The 19,189-nt window shown below is 43.9% G+C and overlaps 1 pseudogene; it reads right to left on the bottom strand.

Annotated features, from left to right (window-relative positions):
• Window positions 1–459: 459 nt before the first annotated feature.
• Window positions 460–1,994, bottom strand: LOC142855745 (KH domain-containing, RNA-binding, signal transduction-associated protein 1 pseudogene; annotated as a pseudogene).
• Between the last annotated feature and the right edge of the window lie 17,195 nt (window positions 1,995–19,189).

The raw sequence follows: 19,189 nt of genomic DNA on the forward strand, positions 1-19,189 counted from the left end.
CCGAGCTCTGGTTTGGACTGAGCAATCTCTGTACTAAGCCCTGCAGGTGGTTCTGCAGCCAGATCAAGTCTGAGACTCACCCTGCCAGGGAATTGTTTATACAGCACCTACCTGCCTGCGTTACTCTGCAACCGTGGGACTATTTTGAGCATTTTATTTCAGGAAGTGTTTTTCACTGTGCTCTTCAGTGTCCACTGCAGCCAGGTACACCTGTGCGATCAGACAGACAAGTGGAGGAGGATGTCTGGATGTCTGGTATTCCTAGAATAGAAAGCCTTTAGACTAGTTGGTGTTTTTCTTTCTTTCTTTTTTTTTAAATTTGATATCGTAAATCTATTTTAACTCATTTTAAAATACTACATACAGAAGCCAGAATGCAGAGTTAAGAATGGAGGAAGGTGGGGAAAAGAATGGGACCACGAAGAAAAACACTTAGTTACTTGTCTGTTGTGGGTAAAGCAACAGGAATCCTGGGATACAAGAAATCAGTAACAACTTGCTCATAACTGATGTTTTCCCCTCCTGTTTGTTTTTAATAACATCCATATGGGTGCTCTCTGTATGATCCCTTCACTGGCCTACCTGGGGGTCCTTCAGTGATGGCCTGGTCCCATTCCAGTCATCTTGTCCATAAGCTTCATAAGAACCTTGAAGCTCCCCATGTCATACTATTCCGACTCCCCCTGGCTCTGGCTGTAATAGCCTTCATATCCTTCATCACTCTGTTCTGTATATGTATCATTATCTCCACAGTCTTCATAGGTTCCTGGTGCAGGTGTTGGAGGTAAAGGTATTCTCTGGATGCCTGCTGTCGGAGCTCTTACTGTTGGGCACCTCTCATAGTGGGTGGGGGTGGCACTCCTTGAGTCACAGTGGTACCTCTGGTAATGGAGCCTTTCACTGGGGTCCCACGAACCAAAGCCCCTCGAGGTGGTTCAACACCATGACCTCCGGGAAGAGGTGGAGGAGGCGGGGCAGCTCCTTGTTCTCTCACTGGTACCCCACAACCACGAGAGGGTTCAGGAACTCTATTCAAGTAGGACAGTTCTAGAAACTGCTCCTGGCAGACATCATCCATTATAGCTAGTACTAGAAATTACTTGACTTCCTCCAAGGCATGGGCCATAAGAGCAGTAAGCCTCACAGAGGGGCCCGAAGACTTCAATGAAGAAGTGCAGATCCATATTTAAATGGGCAATTTTGGGGTTTCTGTCCTTGTGAAGCTCGTCTTCCTTGGCTTTGTCTCTCACTGAACAGAGGTCTTTGTATATTTGGTGTTTTTCTTGGACCAGCTACCACACCAACTTTCTGAAAATGTTTTGTCTAGTTAGCCTGGCCTTATCAGGAGGATCATCCCAGCTACTCAGGAGGCTGAGGCAGGAGGATCACAAGCTCAAGGTCTGTCAGGGATACAGGGTGAGTTCAAGATTTCAAGAACAACCTGGTTAACTTAGTAAACACACACACACACACACACACATATGCACACACCCACACAAATACACCACACATGTGCGCGCTCGCACACACACACACACACACACACACACACACACACACACACACGACCTGGGCCTGGGGAGGTGTCACAGTTAGTAAGGTGTTTATCACATGATCATGAGGACTTGAGTTTGACATCACAGAATCCCAGCACTGGGAACAGAGACAGGTGGATACCTGAGGTTGGCTGCAAGTTCCAGGTTCAGGGAGGGACCTGAAAAGAACAAAGGCTGAAAGATCCAGGTAAAGTTGTAGACAACCATTGTGGAGCCGCTGGAGACATCAGGGATGGCTTAGTTAAGGTGGCTGCTACCTGATGTCCCGGGAACCATGAACAAACAATAACCAAGCCGGTTAGGTAACTCATTATGTAACCAGCTTTGGCAAGAATCCACTTTTGTGTGATATTCTATAATAATGTCCTTGGGACCAAAGGTGTGTGCTCTCACCTGAAGTAGAGATGTCAGATCTTCCTGCAGCTGCTGAGCATCCATCACCGCTATCCTAAGTCAACTGTATCAGGACCCTATCTCAAAATATAAGATGGAGGGGCTGATGAGACGGCTCAGTACGTGGCTACGCTGTCCTGATGTCCCAAGTTTGATTTCTTGTGCTGGCTAGTTTTATGTCAACTTGATATGAGCTGAAGTCATTTGGGAAGAAGGAAACTCAATTGGGAAAAGCCGCCACCAGACTGACCTGTATGACATTCTTTTTCCCCCCTTTTGTTTTTTCAAGACAGTGTTTCTCTATAGCCTTGGAGCCTGTCCTGGAACTAGCTCTTGTAGACCAGGCTGGTCTCAATCTCACAGAGATCCGCCTGCCTCTGCCTCCTGAGTGCTGAGATTAAAGGTGTGTGCCACCACCACCACCACCCGGCTATGACATTTTCTTGGTTGATGACTAATATGGGAAGGCCCAGCCCAATATGGGTTGGTGCTACCCTCTGCAGGTGGTCCTGGGATGTATAAGAAATCAGGCGGAGCAAACCATGAGAAGCAAGCCAGTAAGCAGCAGTCTTCCATGGTTTCTAACTTACTTCTGGCCTCCACATTCTTGCACTGAGTTCCTGCCCCTACTTCCCTCAAAGATGGACTGTTACCTGGAAGTATAAGATGAGCCAAACCCTATCCCTCCCAGGTTGCCTTTGGTTATGGCGTTTACTCACAGCAATAGAAACTCTAACAGGGACCTCCCTGGAATCCATGTAGAGGTGGGTGAAAACCAACTCCATGAAAGTTGCCCTTTGACCTCCACGTGTGTTGTGGGATATTTTGATTGCATTCTGATGCTCCAGAAAAAGCCAATAAAATTTGCTTTGAGTCAGAGGGCATGGCTGGCTACTAGCAGACCAAAATTCACCTTAGAGGTCATGGAGGACTGAGGACAGAAAGACAGACACAGAAAGCAGTAGGCCAGGGCTTTGGAGAGAGTCTCTGGCTTTCTGGACGGAAGAATGAGAGAGAGAGGTCACTGGTCGCTTCTCCACTGCTTTTCTGATCATTCAAGTTCTTGCCCCAATGTCTGACTCCTGAGTTTTTACTGATAAAGAATAATTAGATAAATGTTTCACACATGAATGTCATGGCTTGCCTATATACATATATAAACACATGGTAATAATAGTAAAATTAAATCTAAAAAAAATAAGGTACAAAGAACTGAAGAAGACAGCACATCATGAAAACTGACTCTCCAGATATAGATACTGTTCTTGTGGAAGTCCCACCTCAATCTCCCTCCCCGATCTTTCTCTCTCCAAACTCTGCCTCATCTCAGAAAACCCACTGAACATGGCTGCTCCCCCAGAGATGCTCAAGACCACTCCCACAGGGTATTTAAACTGCCCCCCCCCCCGAAAACAGACACATGGTTATTTTGGTCTCTCTTCCCCATCTCCTCTCTGGGGGCTGGAAAATCATCCGGAGCATTATATCCACTAAATCTGGGATCTTTCTAAGTCTGTTTGACTTGGTCTGATTTGGCTTGTTGCATTGGTGGAGAGGCTTATCGGGGTGCAGAAACTTTTCAAATACATATATATGTATATACACCACAGAACCCCTCCACAGGGGTGGGGATGTAGCTCAGTTTGGTGTGTGTCTTAGTTAGGATTTCTATTTCTGTGCAGGGGTACCATGACCAAAGCAGCCCTTATAAAAGAAAGCATTTGATTGGGGTTTGCTTATAGTTACAGAAATGTAGCCCATCTTCGTCATGGTGGAGAGCGTGGTGGCACTGAGACAGACATGGTGCAGGAGACGTAGCTGAGAGTTCTACATCCAGATCCACAGGCAACAGGGAGAGAAAGGCTCTGGGCTTGGAATAGACTTTTTGAAATTTCAAAGCCCATTCCCAGTGACACACTTCCTTCAACAACGCCACATAATCCTTTCAAATAGCAATACTCCTTGGTGACCAAGTATTCATAACTGGTCCATGGGGGCCATGCTCATTCAAGCCTCCACAAGGAGCTTACCCAGCATCTGTCAATTCAATCTCCAGGACCGCCCCCACATAAAAGACTTATATTTGTCTATATAACTTTATTATTTGTGGCTTTTGCTTTGTTTGCTTTCTGAGATTGAGTCTAACTATATAACTCAGGGTAGCCACTAATGTACGATCCTTTGCTTCAGCCTCAAAAGTGTTGGGACTGTAGGCATGAGCCACCACACTGGTCTATTTATTTATAACTTTTATTATTGTATGTATGTGCACACATGCATGTGCTCTCAGGCCAAGGGATGTATGCCACAGTGCACATGCGGAAGTCAGAGGGTGGCTGTTGGGATTGATCTTGGACACTCCGGCTTGAAAAGCAAGTATTTTCACCCCATGGGCCATCTCAAAGGTCCTGGTGATTTATTTTCTACCTTCACTTTTTCCCCTTGCCTTGAGTTTATAGACAAAGGGCAGGGATTATTTTGTGTTTTCTGTAACTGTCTCTGCACTGCCTAAACATATAAGTCTGTACCCCTAGACCTGGAAGACTAAGCCTTCTTGGTCATTTCTTGAGTCTTCTACCATGGGTCCTTTATGAAAACTCTTCTCTGAAGTGAGAATTCTTAGGAAGAATTCATGACTCCTGTTTGCCTGCTCCATTTTACTGTGACCATGGCTATATTTGATATGCAAACTCAATATACAAATCAAATGTTCATTGATAATAAATAATAATTATCTTAAGACCAATATATATATATCCATTTATTTAGTATTAAACATCAAATAGTCAAACAACAAAATACAAAGATAGGCAAATTTGATACTTACCAAGCTGAACAATAATGATAGGAAAATGTTAAAAGTCTTTGTTTTCTATAAGTGAATCATTATGTTTCTACTCAGAACAGACACCTAGATGCCCAGTAAACATACTGCAATTCACAACATACAGTACTTTCAACCTCAGCCGAGGTGTCTCAGGCAGCAGTGGCTCCGTGTTGTGTAGTGTGACTGCGTGCACAGGGCACGGGGTGCCGTGTTGTGTGCTTGAGCCTCAGGCTTCAGGATGCTGTGCATGGAAGCACGGCTGCACACTGCCAGAGACACCTTGAGTTTATTGTGCTTGGCTTTTAATTAACTTCTGCTTGTTGCATGTTTGCTGTTGCCAGATTTTTTTTTTTACAATGTCCATATTCAATTACACAAGCATATTTGGGATTGTGAGCCACAGTTTAAAGAGTTGCTCTTCTGGGTGGCCTAAACAACTGACATTTATTTCTCATGACTCTGGAGGCTGGGCAGTCAGAGTCAGGTAGTTAGCAGCTCTTCTGTCTGGTTGAAGCCTGCTTTCTGCTTGGTAGATAGTGATCTTTTCATTGTGTCCTTACTTAGTAGAGAGGAAACAAATCATCTCTCACGACTCTTCTTATAAGATGCCCATTCTAGCAATAAGGATTGCCCTCCCAAGGACCTGGTTATCTCCCTAAAATTGCATCTGCTAATACCAAAACTTGGCTTGATAGGCTGGCCTTGAACTCACTATGTCCCCAAAAATGACCTCGAACTATCAATTCTTCTGCCTTCAATTCCCAAGTGCTAGGATTGCATGTCTTCTTTGGTAGTAGGGTTACAAACAAGCAAAAAATAATGTCGGTATTCCACAAATCAACACACGAACAAAGCAAAAGGAACTTGGCAAGACAATTCTTTTTGTAAAAAAAGCATTTGCCAAGACCCAAACTGGGCTAGCCAGTACACTTGGCCAAGATGACCCTGTCTTTTATCCGTGACATAGGTCGTGACTTTGTCTCATTCTATCAACGAGAGCTCCACTCCACAATCTCTCTAGATTGGCTAGTTGATATAAAGGGGAAGGAGAAGGTTCAGAAAGTATGAGTCCTTGCCAGCTAACTACCTTGATAGAGAAAACCTAACTATCTTCAACAGGAAAAAAAAAAACCAAAACCATTTCTCAGCTGTATGTTAATGCACGAGTCTCAGAAGGCACATTCAGCCCTCTAACACGCTTGAAAGAAAAAAAAGCTCCAAAGTTCAATGTTAGGAAAGTGGTCTTTATACATGTAGTGAGATAGAAACAGAAAGGAGATCATCTTTAAGTCAACAAAGGTCTAAAGAAATTAGTATCTGCCCTTCAGACCAGAGTTTTGAGGAAAACATAGGAAGTGGCTTTGGGGGAGGTAGAGGTGTAGACTTCCAGCTGAAGGAACAGTGTCAGCAAGGACAGGGAGGCCCAAGCAGAGCAGCAGTTGCTGGGGTCCGGAGCTGCCCAGAAGTCAGAGCCGAAGGGACTGCTGCTAAAGAGAGAGCTAGGAGACCACCAAGTACCCTGCCTTGCCCAGAACTCTCCTGCGGTAGCAGTGACAGTCCTCAGGTCTTCAGTTGGGGACAAGCCAGGATGGCTGGTCACACCAGGAGAGAAGCTGCGAGGCAGAAGGTCATACGCATCATGGCAAGAGTCACAGTTGGTCCATTGAGCCACTAAAGGATCAGAGTGTATTTCGAAAACATGTCAGAGGGCGGTATCACCAAGCATGGCAGCCAGAGGCCAACGCCTATGCTTTGCAAGAGAAGGCAGATTCAAGACTCCAAGCTTCTGCTAGCCAATGAGTGTGGAGAAATTAAGATCAAATGATGCTGTTAAAGAGGAAGATGGCATAGACAAGAGGGCTGGGAGGGAGGAGCGTGGAGTCCCATCTGCATGCTTCCCAGCCACTCACACGGCTCTATGCGCTTTGTCTCCTACATCTGTGAAATGGGATAATACTCGGTTGGTTTGTGGAATGGATAATACCTACCTCCTTGGTTTGTTTTGATGATCAAACAGCCGCTGTCTGTAAAGTGTGGTAGACTATAAAGCACTCCATGATGGTTACTAATAGGACCACTGTCACACCCCCACCTCTGTCACATTCACCACATCAATCTGGACAGGGTAAACTTGATTATCACCGCACTACTTCCTGCTGCTCAATAGCATTGTGTCATCATTAATAAACTCTGAATGGGGTTGGGAGTTGCTGGGGAAGAAACAATCCAGACTCTTACCCTTTCCCTACACACTGTAAACATTTAAATTGGATAAAGTGGGAATCTGCCAAAAGAACTCAGTCATGAAAGTTGAATTACCTGAACACCCACATAGCAGAAGGAGAGAACTCACTTCCTGAGGCTGGCCTCGGACTTTCACGTTTATTTCTGGTACATGCATTTTCCCCTACATGAATATATCTCACACAGAGAGAGACACACAGAGACACAGACAGGCACATACACAGACACACAATACGCACAGAGAGACACAGACACACACAAATATAAATAATTAAAGCAGGGAAAGTGACATATGCCTCTAGTTACAGTACTAAGAGGTTGAGATAGTAGGATTGCTTGACTCCAAGAGTTTAGGGTCTAGACTTGGTTATAGGGCAAGACCGCCCCCCCATCAAAAAATAAATGAGTAAATAGGTAGATAAAATAGTAAACTGCTGTGGGACAATGGTTTTACCTTGTGAAGATTTGTTTCTTGTATTTGTTTAATAAAATGCTGATTGGCCAGTAGCCAGGCAAGAAAAGGAAAGGCAGGGCAATGAGAACAAGAGAATTCTGGGAAGAGAAAGAGTCAGTCTGTAGTCATCTCCCAGACACAGAGGAAGCAAGATGAGAATGCCTCGCTGATGAAATGTATCAAGTCACGTGGATAACACAGACAAGAATAATGGGCTAATATAAGATATAAGAAATAGGTAATAAGAAGCCTGAGCTACTAGGACAACTAGTTTATAATTAATATGGACCTCTGTGTGTTTCTTTGGGGCTGAATGATGCAAGACTGGGTGGGACATAAACTCAGTCAACAGTACACAAATAATAGAAAGAGGAGACATAGGAACAGAAGAGAATGGGAGGGATTTGATCTAGACCCCAAAGTATGCTTTTAAGGGTTGGTATAAAGTTAGGTTGTGGTCTACTCATACCCTGATAATCCTTTTGCTGGAGGACAAAGCTCAGACTGCAGACATAGTTCAGCTGGAAGGGTGTCTGGCATGTATGAAGCTCCGGGCTGGATTCCCAGCACCACCTAAACTCAGACCTGCCATCTCATCACTCAAAGGCAGAGGCAGGAAGAGCAGGCAAATCGTTCAGTGTCATCCCCAGCTACATATGAAGTTCAAGGAGAGCCTGGGCAACATGGGATCCTGTCTCAAAGAAAACACATTGACAAAGCTCACATTTCTTGATCAGGGTTCGGCTTTCTCTGTTGTGTTTAGTTCTCCCTCTCTTTACAATTTAGATTACAGGCCAACACATGGCTTACCACGGTGAATGTTGTCCTTTCTTCGGGCTCTCGTACTTTTTATAAATCTAAAAAGTTTGTGTGTGTGAGTGTGTGTAAGTATGTATATGTGTGTGTAAGTGTGCATGTGTGTGAATGTGTGTGCATGTGTGTGTAAGTGTGTATGTGTGAGTGTGTGTAAGTATATATATGTGTATAAGTATGTGTGTATATGTGTGTAAGTGTGCGTGTGAGTGTGTGAGCGTGTGAGCATGTGTGTGCGAATGTGTGTGTGCATGCGTGTGTAAGTGTGAGTGTGTATATGTGTGTAAGTGTGAGTGTGTATATGTGTGTGAGTGTGTATATGTGTAAGTGTGTATGTGTGAGCGTGTGTGAGTGTGTGTGTGTGTTGGTCAGAGGACAGCTTTCAGGAGTCAGTCCTCTCTTCACCCTGTGTTCTGAGATCTAATTCAGGTGGCCAGGCTTCAGCGGCAAGTGCTTTGACTCACTGAGACACCTCCTTAGCTATCTTCTTTTCATTCTGCATTTTTGAGATAGTCCTAGAGCACATGTGAGTGAGGATGACTGTGAACTCCTGATCATCCTGTCTCCACCCCCAGGGCTGAGATTTCAGGTGTGCTCCACCACACCTAGATTCTTCCTGCTCTTCTTGCCCATGCTGCCCCTTGTCTTGAGTTTCTTCTTGGGCAAATCCTGACACTTCAAATATGAGCTCAGTTTCTGTCACCAACGTATGAAGTCTACTTTGGCTTCCTCAGGGAAAGTTAGATATCGGAGCCAGGAGCATTTTGGGAATTTTTCTAGTATAGGGGAGAGTGTGTTGTGTTATGTACTGGGAGGTGTAAACAAGCGCCTACCCATCCCCATAGAACACCAGTTACCTATAAGTCAGATCTCACCAAAGTCCAGCTTGGAGAGCCAATGTGTTTATTGGGCTTACTTACAGAATATGCTGAAAGGTTCCTTACAGGAGTGGAGTGGCTCCAGATAGGAAGTCCCACCCAACATGAGGACTCACTCATAGCTTTATATAAGGAGTTCTGTTAACCCTCAACTGACTGTATACTCTAGCACTCTATACTTTATTTCTTAGATCAACGGAAGCCATATACAATTAGGACAGAATCACAAACAACTAGGTACAATGTGGGAGTGGGTTGGCTAGAATCTCAGGTGATGATCTAATGACCTTTTGCATCTCTTCCCTCTCTGAGGAAAAGTCAACAACCAACAGGCCTGATCACTGAGGTTGTCCTGCTGCTCTGATGATGAGGAGGGCTCCTATATTTGAGCTGTTCTGATGAGGACAGCACTTTACAGTGATTGTGGAATTAGGGTAGAGGCTACACTCTACCTTTTAAGCTCAAATCTGCCGTTTTTCCCCTTTGGATGAGGCTTAAGAGAAGTACTGTAGATTATCAAGAGCCTCATTCTGGAGCCAAACGGCTTGGCTGTGTGACCCTTTGGTCCTGCAGTGCCCACATATATAAAATGGAGATGTTTGCATTAGAGCATATTTCATAGAATAATTTAAAACGTATGTGTGTATATATGATTATATGTGTGCACATATGCATATATGTGTGAATACTTTCCCTTCCCCTTTTTGTGTGACTAAGGATTGATCCCAAGGCCAATGTTAGACAATTTTCCTATTTCCCACCAGTCTTCTTAATTTTTATTTTAAGACAGTCTCACCAAATTGCTCGGGTTGGCATTGAACTCACCCTGTAGCCCAGGAAGGCCTCAACTTTGCAATCCTGCCTCAGTTACCCGACTAGCTGGGATTACAGATCCATCCTTTGCTAATACTCGCTGACCACTGAGAGTCAGCTTGTCTAGAGACCTGTCAGAGTGTTGTCACATAAAGTGAATTTTAAAAAAAGATCTGCTTATTATGTATAGCCTTTTGCCTGCATGTATGTCTGCTTGCCAGAAGAGGGCACCATATCTCATTACGGATGGTTGTGAGCCACCATGTGGTTGCTGGGAATTGGATTCAGGACCTCTGGAAAAACAGCCTATGCTCTTAACTTCTGAGCCATCTCTCCAGCCTCACATAAAGTGAATTTTAATAGGATGGATTGTTTTCGCTGTATTTTGAAGGCAAAACCAGATTCATACATCCCTCAAATAGATTTGATTCTGAAATTAGAAAAGTAATTTCTCCTTTACCGATTATTCTTCCTCTTCATTCTCTCCGTCAGAAATGGCAAGGATAATCAGGGCTTGGGGGGGGTTGATGCGGGAGTCCCCTCTGTGTGCTATGATTACCATTAATGAATAAATCAACTGCCTTGGCCTGTTGATAGGGCAAAACTTAGGTAGGTGGGGAAGACTGGACTGAACGCTGGGAAAAAGAAGGGCGGAGTCAGAGGAACGCCATGGACCCGCCACCGGAGATAGACGATAGACGTGCTGAAACTCTGCTGGTAGGACACAACCTCGTGGTGATATACAGACTATGGGTTAAATTAAGATGTAAGAGTTAGCCAATAAGAAGCTAGAGCTCATGAGCCAAACAGTGATGTAATTAATACAGTTCCTGTGTGATTATTTCGGGGGTCTGGGCAGCTGGGAAATGAACAAGTGGCCAAGTGCCCTCCTCCTTGCAACAGGAGTTTAGGAATGGAGCTGGAAGTGGGTTTTAAGGCCATGTTTTATGGCCATGTGCTTTCTTTAAAAAGTTTTTAAAATTTATTTTTATGTGCATAGGTATTTGCGTACATGTATGTCTGTGTGAGGATGTCAGAGTTCCTGAAACCAGGAACCAGGGTCCTCTGGTAGAGCAGCCAGTACTCTTAACTGCTGAGCCATCTCTCCAGGCCCTGGATATGTGCTTTCATTCTGTATGAAAAATTGAAAGAATCTGGCACCTCGTAGTTCAGATTCGGGCTAAAAGCACACTAAGTGGTGAGATTTAGTGAGAAGCAGAAAAGTAGAATGACGTGAACATTTCCTACCATGATGTCTCAAAACCTATTCGGGTCACGGAAGAATGCTAGCATTGAGAACAGACACGCATGCTAAAACACATTGTCAAGGATGGAACCTTGAACCCCGAGGCTGGGTTCCTGCTGCTGCTTTACTAACAATACAACTTTAAACCTATTTGAGCTGGGAAATTTGTTATCAGATGACTCATGCGGGGAAATCCAGTTCGTTGGTGCCAAAGATGGAAGAAAGAGATTAGGCACTGAATGCTGAGGTTCCACTCGGTCTTGTGAATGAACTACAGCTCTCTGGATGGGGGGGAAGAGAGATGGCAGTTACTCACATCTAAAACAATAAAAATATTAAAGAGCTCTATGGATTTCAATAATAAAACTTTATGCTTACATGTCTATCTTTCAAATAGCCTAAGTACTTTTATTTTAAAACATGCCATAAGTTTTTTTTGGGTAAATTATATACAAATATTTTTTTGTATTCAGCTATTTTGAGATTGAGAACTGAATTTCCCATCACCCCAGTACCTTTTGGAATTATTTCCAAAAGGACCTTTCCTCTGTATGTGATGAAGAGTTGGTCCGGCCTGATGGATCCAGTTAGGAAGTCACTGGGTTGTGAGGTCGCTACCTGAGTCAATGGACAAAGCCTTGACTTTCACAGTCTGATGATGTTACCCAGGAGTGGTGGCATTAGAAAATGTGGGGTAGTTGGAGGAAGTAGGTGTGCCCTGGAAGGGTTTGTTTTGATTCTGGTTCTTTGCTGCCTGGCAACCATAAGATGAGCATCTCTGTTGGGCTTTGTCCTTCTCCCATGATCCTCTGTTTCACCACAGACCCTGAAACTATCAGCCAAAACAAACCTTTAGTCCTGTGATCTCCCTGGAGTATTTTGTCCCAGTCATAAAAGGTCTGGCCACACCCATATCACCCATATCAAAAGTTCTATGGCATCCACTTTCGAGAAACTTCAAATCGCCTCCTGTCTCTGAGTCTCTCTGTCCATTTCATTTTGTTCCAGCACAGCTCAGAAGGCTCTAGATAGGCTCACCTGCCAGCAAACTCATCTTGCTTTTGCCTCCTAAGGGCTGTGTTTACAGGCTAACTCCATTTGTTTTTTTTTCTTCCCTGTTTCCTCCCTAGCATCTGTTGGAGAGGGCGGAAATCAGATGGTGAGCTTTCTAAAACTCCTGGCAGCCATACCAGTCCTTGATTTTCTGGTTTTTGTTTGTTTGTTTGCTTTCACTGACAGTCACCCCAGGAAAGAGAAGGAACCAGAAGGCCAGCCCATGCACCTACTCACCTGGTGCACACAGGTGCCTGCTCAGCTTTCTTCATCTATGGTGGGGGTGGGGGTTGGGGAGGGCCCATCCAGCAACTGCTCCTTCTAGGATTCAGGTGAGGCAGCACCTAGCTGAGGTGAGATTGCACTGACTCCAACAAAGAGATGGGCAGAGACCCAGCGTATTACAGTTCAACTAGCCTTGGATTTCATTGTTGTATTATGACATGGTAGTGTGTGTTCCAAGAGCAGAAGGCAGAAGCCACTGTTCTTTTGTGTGTAGTGTCTGTGTGTAGTGTATTTGTGAGTGCATGCTCTTGTGGGCATGTGTGCTTGTGGGTAGAACATGTGGAGGCTGGTGGTTGATGTCAGGTGCCTTTCTCAATGACTCTGGACCTGCTAATGTTCTTTTATATTGTCTAGCCTTAAGGCCACACTCTGTCATTACTCCAGTAGGTCAACCTTATCCAGTGTGAGACAGAGTTCACAGAGGTGTGGTCACCAAGACATGAGAATCATGGGAGATAATTGCACTTTGATAAAACTCTTGTTCATCAAATCTTGCCTTGGTGACTGCTTTTCGATAGGTGCATCTTTCTATAGGATGGGTAGGACATGCATACATCTATATCAGTGTATCTGTCTATATATCTCTACCTGACTTCCTTTCATTTCTTTTCTCCTCCCTCCCTTCCTTCTTTCCATCCTTCCTTTTTCTCTGTCTCTGTCTCTCTGAGACAAATCTCATGTAGCTCAGGCTGATCTCAAACTTCCTCTGAAACCAAACCTATCCTTGAACGTCTCTCCTGGTCCTTCTGCTTCTCACCCCCCACCTCCTAAAAGTTGGGATGAATAGCATTTGCCCACCTTGTTTGGGTCCGGTTTTGTTTGTTTGTTTTTAAGTATACTTAAGATATAATAAAAGTACACGTGCAGTCAGTCTATGTAATTTGTGTGTGTGTGTGTGTGTGTGTGTGTGTGTGTGTGAGAGAGAGAGAGAGAGAGAGAGAGAGATATGCTTGGAGGTCAGAGAATCCTTGAGAATTGTTTGTCGTTTCTCTAGATATTTATGTGGGTTCGGGGGATTGGCCTCAGGTTACTGGGCCTGGATGACAGGTACTCCACCACCTTGCTAGCCAGAGTCTGCCTGACTCCTATGCTTCTTTTCTTCCTTCTCCTCCTTCTTCTGCAAATACAACGAAGCTTCACTGGTCTTTGTGTGTGTGTGTGTGTGTGTGTGTGTGTGTGTGTGTGTGTGTGTGTCTTTTTCTGTCACTGATTGGGACATTTTGAACACAATCCCATAACTCGGAGAAGTGAGGTGTCCTTTCCTTGGGGTTTGCTGGCTTTGCTTGTGGATGCTGGTGGGGTGAGCTTTCTAGACTACATCTCTAATGATTGCTTTCTTTGTATCTTGTGGTCTCTGGAGTGTGCTACTTTATATTAGTGGCCAACTAATGTTTTAACAGAAATTTCCTTAAGCTCCTATAGTTAAAAAAAGAAAACAACCAAAAACAAAACCTAACTCCTAGGTCTTTGCAAAATTATCTTTGTGCTTGATCCAACACCAAGGGCGTTTAGAACTCTGCCTTAGCCTTTACCTTCCTACTTGTGATAATCCTTAAGATAAACTGGAAGTGAAAGTTTACATCTTTTCAGATCTTTTTAGATGGTATGATCTGCCCTGGACAGGTACACAGGTACACATAGCTTGCTAAAACAAAAAAACAAAAAGAAAAAAGAAAAAACCAAAACAAAACAAGGCTGGACAGTGGTGGTGCATACCTTTAATCCCAGTACCCTGGAAAGCAGAGGCAGGTGGGTCTCTGTGAGTTCAAGGCCAGCCTGGTCTAGAGTGAGTTCCAGGACAGCCAAGGCTACACAGAAAAATCCTGTCTTGAAAAATCAAAAACTAAAAACAAAACAAACCAACAACCAAAAAACCCACCACCAACAAAACAAACAAGCAAGCAAACAAACAAAACAAGCCACTTTGATACTATAGTGTAGTGTTTGTGTGTGTTTGTGTGTGTACAGCCACAGTCCACGTGTGGAGGTCAGAGGAGTAGATGTTGTCTTTCTACCATGCGAGTTCCTGGGCATTGAACTTGCGTCATCCGACCTTGTAACAATCACCTTTTTGACCAGTTGAGCCATCTTGCTGGCCCATGCACAAACCTGCCATGATTCCTCAACATATGTGGGACCTTTTCAGAGCCCTCATTTTTCAAACATGTCAATTTACAGGTTTTCCTCCTTGATTTTTCACATCTTTGTTATTTGCATCAATGGTTACCTTTTCTCCAAGAAGCAGAGCCTTATTTGTTTGCCTTGCAGTGTTTCAAGGGATCTTCCCACATAGCTACTCTCTCTCTACCTTGAGTGTTCTTAGGTAGATGAGAACAATGCAAGCCCTTTATATCAGCCCTTTCGGGGCCTCCAAACAGACCAAAGCATGCAAGCACAGTTTCTCAGGAAGAGGGTCCCCTAGCTTCTTCCTAATTAGCAAGCCAGGAATCCACAATGGAAAAACGGGTTGTGTCTTCTAGACAGTTGCTCTACCACGTTTTGAGTGGGAGGTGGGGTATGTTAAAATTGGACAAACTACCATTAACTTCTGTTTCTGTATTTGTCCTTCTCTTTTGCTGTCTCCCCCTTCCCTTTCTTCTCCCTCCCTGCCTCCCTCTCTCTGTCTTTCCCCCTCCCTCCCTCCTTCCCTCCCTACTTGCCTCTCTCTCTCTCTCTCTCTCTCTCTCTCTCTCTCTCTCTCTCCTCTACCCCTCCCATCCACAGTGAATCCATCCTCTAGGCTTCACAGCTCTCAATGTGAGCCTTTGGTTCCTTTCCTCTGTTGGTCTCTCACTTCAAGGTTGCAAACATGATTAATTCTTTCTTGAATTGAAAAAAATGAAGCAAAAACTTCACCCCTAAGAAAATCAGTTCCCCATTCCTTTAGCCTCTAATACCCTTCCAGACAGCCAGTTGTGTTTTTTTCTTTAGCAAAGTTTTAGAACCAAGTGGCCATCTGCACCCACCCCTTCCCCTCGTCTCAGTTCACTACCCCTTTGCTTTAACTTTGACAGAGTTGCTGAAACTGCCTTGGCTAACACCTCCAAGGACAGTTTGGGTCACTTTAGGTTTATTAACCATTTTAAAAACAAAGCTACTAATACCATATTAATCCCAGCACTCAGGAAGCAGAGGCAGGTGGATCTCTAAATTCGAGGCCAGCCTGGTCTACAAGAGCTAGTTCCAGGACAGGCTCCAAAGCTACAGAGAAACCCTGTCTTGAAAACAAAACCAAAAAAAAAAAAAAAAAAAAACCAAAAAAAAAAACAACCAAACCAAACCAGACCAAACCAAACCAAAGCTAAACCTGTCATGGCAGTGCACACCTTTAATCCCAGCATTCAGAATGCAGAGGCAGGTGGATCTCTGTTGGAGGAGGAGAGCCACTTGTTGGTTCTTGGCCGCCCAGCTAGCTTAGACCCTAAATAATCTCACAGAAACTATTATTTAAATCGCTGCTTGGCCCATTAGCTCTAGCTTCTTATTGGCTAATTTTTACATTTTAATTTATCCCATTTTTCTTAATCTGTATATTGCCACGTGGCTGTGGCTTACGGGGTAAAGTTCCTAGCATCTGTCGTCGGTGGCTCCATTGCTTCTCTCTGACTCTGCCTTTCTTTCTCCCCACATTCAGCCTAGCTTTCCCTGCTTACCTAAGTTCTGCCTCGCTATAGGTCCAAAGAGGTTTCTTTATCCATTAATGGTAATCACAGCACACAGAGGGGCCTCCCACATCAGATCCATGTAAGTCTGAGGCCAGTAGGTACAAAGTGAGTACAACTAAGTAGATTAAACAGAGACACCCTGTCTTGAAAAACCAAAGCCAAAACAAACAAACAAACAAACAAAAACCCAAAACCCAAAGCTATTGTAATTTAAAAATCCTGTTGTTTGTGACCCTCTACTTTCCTAATGCTTCAGTCCAGTTCCTCATATTGTGGTGACCCTCAATCATGAGATCATTTTGCTACTACTTCATAATTGTAATTTTGCTACTCTTATGAACTGGAATGTAAATATTTGATATGCAGGATATCAAAGGGGTCTTGACTCACAGGTTGAGAACTTTAGAATGTTTAAAACAAAATAAAAATCAAAACTACAGTAGAATGAAGTGTCCTCCTACCTCCCTATATGTAATATTCTTTGTTTATGTGGACATCTTCATGTTTATTGCCCACACTTTTACCTCATCTGTTCAAATCCAACAGACATGTAATAGCTGCACAGTGTTTCTCTTTCTGTTTTTCTTTTTCTTCCTCCCTTATTCCTTTTCTTCCAAATAAAAACTTGCATCATGATGTACAGATGATCCCATAAAATTAACAACACAATATATCTACACTTCCTAATAAATACATGTAACTCGACTAAATTCTTTTTAGCAGATGTATAATATCCCACAAAGGCAACTACTGATAATTCATCTGTTCCCTATTGAAGGGCATTTGATTAGGCCAAATTTTAAGAACTGATACTTTTTTAACATTTATTTTATTTGTAATTGTACGTGTGTCTGTGTCGGTAGACACATGTAAATGTTGGTGACCGTGGAGTCCAGAAGGGGCCATAGGGATCCCTGAAGCTGGAGTTATAGGCAGTTGTGAGCTTCTTGATATGGCTGTTGGGATCTGAATTCTGGTCCTCTGAAAGAGCAGCAAGCACTCTTATACTTGCTGTGCTGGCGATACTTGTGTCAATTTGACACAAACTACAGTCATCTGAGAATAGGAATCCTCAAATGAGAAAATGCCTCCATAATGTTGGGCTGTGGTACAGTCTGTAGAGCATTTTCTTAACTAGTGATGATCGGAGAGGACCCAACCCATCATGTGTGGGGTGACCCTTGAGCTGCTGATTCTAGAGTCTATAAGCAAGCAGGCTGAGCCAACCATGGGAAGCAGCAACCCATTAAGCATCACCCTTCCATGGCCTCTGCATCAGCTCCTGCCTCCAGGTTCCTGCCCTGTTTGAGTTCCTGTCCTGGCTTTTTCCAGCGATGGACTACAATGTGGAAGCCTAAGTCCAACAAACCCTTTCCTCGCCAACTTGCTTTGTGGTTATGATGTTAGTTGCAGCAACAGAAAATCTAAGATAACTGATGAGCCGTTTCCCCAGCTGCTATTTTTATTATCTATTATAAGGTTTTGTTTCTGGATAAATATGTCTATAGTTTCTTTTGCTTCTGTGGATAAATTCCCAGAGGTAGAACTGTAGTTTGAAAGGTGTCTCTTTGAGCCCTAGGTTGCTCTCCTAAAATGTTGGCATTGTGAATAGACTGTGGTCAAGAGCGGTGATGCACTCCTGTGATGCCAGTCCTCGGGACGTAGAAAGAGAAAGCAGTTCAAGGGCAACTCTGGCTCCAAAGGTTCGAGGGTTACCTCTGTCTAAATCAATAAATAAAATTTAAGCAGTATGTTTTATTAATTCTTTGAGAATTTCATACAATCCATGCATTTTGACCATGTTCATCTTCCCCCAACTCTGTTTATAACTATTCTCGCCACCTTCCCATCTGTTCCCACTCAACTTTGAGATTTTTTTCTTTTTCTTTTTATGCATCAAGTTCAGCTTATGCTACCCAGTTAATTTTGGGAGTAGGGCCCCCCAAGAGTGTGGTAGACATTTCAGGGGACCACATTAATGAAAACGGATGCTCCTGGCAGTTATCAAATGACAATAGCTCGTTGGCGAGGGGTGGGATTTCATGCCCCCTTCCTCCCCTCTATTGGAGGGTTGTCTCTGCCTGGTACGAGTCTTGTATACTCAGTCACAATCGCCAAGTTGATATGTGCAACTGCCCTGCTTTACCTGGAGGTTTCCCAGATGCTGCTGACCACCTTTGCTCTTACAATCTTGCTGCCCCCTCTTCTTTGAAGATCTCCATGGGTGGGGATGGATAAGTTTGTCCCACTCTGGGTTGAACACTTCACAGCCTTTTTTTTCTGCATATTGGCAAGCTGTGGGTCTCTGTGTTGACTGACCTGTTTTACAAGGAGAACCTTTCCTAAAGAAGCTTGAGAGATGCGCTGGTCTATGGGTATAGCAGTAAGTCATTGGTAGCTTCAATACGCTGTCCATTCAGCAGAATCAATAGTGGCTAGACCTGATGCTGACCCTTTGGGTAGTCATAAGCCCCAATGTCCCTTAGCATCCCTCCTTACTCCACTGTCTGTCCTTCATGACCTTCCTGACTTTCATGACACAACCTTCAGTCAGCTTCCCCCTCAATTCCTTCTGTTTTCCTTCCCTAGCCTCTCTTCTGTATCACACTATCCAACAACAGATCACTTTTTCTACTTACACTGGATGCTTTGAGATAAGGTCATGGTTCCTGTTAGAACCCAGCATCTGTACTACGTGCTATACGGTACTATGCCTGTAGCTTCTGACCTCCTGTAGCTCCCCTGTCACTATAGGAACAGTTGCACAAGCCAGGAACTAGGCCAGAGAGACTTAAAATCACACACATACAGACAAACAGAGAGAGAGAGAGAGAGAGAGAGAGAGAGAGAGAGAGAGAGAGAGACAGACAGACAGACAGACAGAGACAGAGACAGAGACACATGGGTCATCATTGATACAAGAATGCCAAGTTTAAGGGCTGGAGAAATGGCTCAGTGGTTA

Source organism: Microtus pennsylvanicus, chromosome 8, assembly GCF_037038515.1.
Source record: "Microtus pennsylvanicus isolate mMicPen1 chromosome 8, mMicPen1.hap1, whole genome shotgun sequence".
NCBI classification, from domain to species: Eukaryota; Metazoa; Chordata; class Mammalia; order Rodentia; family Cricetidae; genus Microtus; species Microtus pennsylvanicus.